The sequence below is a fragment of the Nannospalax galili genome, unplaced genomic scaffold (assembly GCF_000622305.1).
Source record: "Nannospalax galili isolate Female #2095 unplaced genomic scaffold, S.galili_v1.0 scaffold929, whole genome shotgun sequence".
Lineage (NCBI taxonomy): Eukaryota > Metazoa > Chordata > Mammalia > Rodentia > Spalacidae > Nannospalax > Nannospalax galili.
The window spans coordinates 470805-473806 of NW_008359591.1; the positions used below are offsets into that span (position 1 = coordinate 470805).

Here is a 3002-nt window from a genome sequence, read left to right on the forward strand (position 1 = left end):
CTCCTTCCTTCCTTCCTTCCTTCCTTCCTTCCTCCCTTCCTCCTTCCTTCCTTCCTCCTTCCTCCCTCCCTCCCTCCCTCTTCCCTCCCTCCCCCTCCCTCCCTGCAGAGGCCAGCAGAAGGCATCAGATCCTAGATCTGGAGTTACAGGGGGTTTTGTGCTCCCTGGCACAGATGCTGGGAACTGGTCAGGTTCTTAACCACTGAGCCACCTCTCCAGCCCCGACCCTTTCTTTCTCCTTATTCCTTTCTGTTTTTTACCAAAGTGGTAATCGCTATTTAGGATTTCTTCAGATTTATATAGCATTATGTTTGTGAACTAAAGAAAATCACACACACTTAACAGCAGTATTATTGGTAACCAAAATGGAGAAGAGAAATTTTGCAACTGAGAGTGCACAGATGTTCTCATTAAGGCAATATTGACTCAGACAACTATTTACTATTCCCCTAAATGCCTTGCAACACTAGAGTGCTCATTGTAAAAGGTGCCAGTGTGCAGTAGTCCTTAATTTTCTCACATTCTTGATTTTCTGATTCAGCTGGTGAAGTAGGAGTAGGAAGTTGGTACTGGACAATGTGATGTTCTCTTTCTCTTTTCTGAACAAAAGTTGAAGCAGTCACGTCCACTGGCAGGCTAGCTGTAGCCTTCACCTCTCCCTCTGGAGTGGCCAAATAAGGATTGATTTAAACAAGATCCAGTGGTGACAGTAACCCTGTACTGTGTATTTTCAGTAATATACACACTGTCTCTTCAGGCCAATCCCCCTCCAACAGGAGTTTCTGTGGTTAGAGTCAGTTTAGGGTCACATGCGTTAATATAAAAACTCAGATGGATTTATCTCCCCAGTCAGTAGATTGAATATCTGCTCCATTACCATCTGGATACCATGTTGATCAATCATGTGCATGTAAAAATACTAGATGTCATAGATCTTTAAAATAAAATGTTCAGGAAGAGCCATAAGATCTCTTAAGCCAGTGGTCACAATACTTGTAAAAGAGATGAAAGATGTGATTCAGGAAAATTCTGTGAGTTGTGGTACTTTGTCCTTCAGTTCTCTGACCAGAAAAGAAAGCAGATGTCTGTGGATGTTTCCGGATACAGTAAGGAGGAGTGTATTATGTCAGTATGAGCATCAATCTAGAGGACTAGATCTAGGTCTGGGTGGTGCCAGGCATGGATTCTAATGGTACAGATTACCAGACTGTGGTCTCCTCCCACACTGACACAACTATAGCCTCTTGACATGGCTCTATTAACCACCTCAGCTAGTCCCTGGTAGGAAAGGTCCACCGATTGTGGATATACCACCTGCTGTTGTAGGGATCATCTTTGGGGACTGGAGTAAAACTCAAATCTCCAAAGTCTTTTAGGAGATCGCCCAAAACGTGGAACTTCTTCAGCAAGCCAGCTTGCTAATGGCAGCGGGACCATATTCTACCTCTTTCTTTTTCTGTCCTTGAAGGAAAGGAGATCCTACCACAGCTACAGAGTGTGTAGATTTCTTCAGGATGCAACGTGCTGCAACTGAAGGAGACATGCTAGCTGCTCCTCCTGGGTCATGAATGGAGATCATCATGGGAGAGGTGGCTTGGTGGGACTCCTGGCCCTAAGTGAGTCCTTTCCCTTCTTTAACCCAAAAACTCTTACTGAATATAGGTACAACTTTGTGGCTTGTGTGTAGCTCAGTAGGAGAGCACTTGTCTAGCATGTCCAAGGTCTTGAGTGAGAGCTCTAGCATTGAAAAAAAGACAGAAATCTGGAGAGGCAAGTAATATTACAGAATTAACTTTTTAAAATTGGACTAGAATACCAAAAGTCTAATTTTATCAAACTGTCTGATTCATAATATAAACACAGTATGCCCTCAAAATATTAGTGAATATATGAAGTTAATAATGTATATGTTTAAGGGTCTTTATAATCTTTGTTCAATTAAAATATCTTCCTCTGAACTTTGTCTCTACTTGGGCCCTTGTTTGCAGCCTCATCCAGAAACACTTGAATCACAGTGCTCAGTGCCTTACATTAAGTGAGACTTACTGCTCCAATGAATCACAGATTGTGTATGCTCCTCAGGAAGTCCTATGCCTGTGATGGGCCTGGCAAACTCATGTACCCAACACACATTCCTTTAATCCTGCTGTACTCATTTACACTTGATTTTGCTCTTAGCTTCTTTTTCTTGGTTTAGCATTCTAGCTCCTGGCTGGACTCTAGAGCCAGGCCCGAATCCTGGCACAGTGAATTGAGGACTGGAGACACTTGGTTGTGTTTTGCTGTTCAGTGGGAATACAGATTCTAGTCTTCTCCCAGACATTAGGCTGACCTTTGGAATTGTGATGTTCCTTCTGTCATCAATGTGGAATGTCCCTATCTTGTGCTACACTTCAGGAGCCAAGGATGTGGGCCCTGGAGTCATATGGACTTGAATTGGATGCCAGATCCTTTATATATGCATTTGGTAAAGGTTCTCAACCTTCTGTTTGTAAATTGGGGCTAACAGCAAATCCTCATGCTGTGAGGATTACATAGTAATGTATACAACAAACAATGTGGGATACACAGAAGTGATTAGTACCTTTTAACCTTATACAGGTGAGAACACTGGCCTAAAGCCAGCTAAACACGGCTCTTAGGAAGGAGATTGGCCCACTTGTATTCTGGTTATTGAATGCTAAGTTTTAAACTCACTGAGGCTGAATATGCAACTCTCTGTACCATGAATCTTCTCTTAGTTTTTTCCTCTCCTCCAGCCAAATTCTAGCAAGGGAGAGTTAGGGTGTGTGTGGATGTCTCTGATTAGCTTATCATGTTGCCTTAGCTGTGGTAAGACAAAAGAGATCAATTATTTTAGGATATGGTAATTCAGTAAGCAGAGTACAAACTGTCAATAATATCAATAAAGCAATTCACTCAGCCAGAGTAGATGCTATTCATTAATAAACTATTTTTTTTCTTTTTCTTTTTTTAATTAGAAGAAGCATTTCGTTACAACA

General features: G+C 41.9%; 1 pseudogene; it reads right to left on the reverse strand.

The window, feature by feature from the left end:
* Positions 1-449: 449 nt before the first annotated feature.
* LOC103725995 lies at positions 450-1579 on the reverse strand (annotated as a pseudogene).
* Between the last annotated feature and the right edge of the window lie 1423 nt (positions 1580-3002).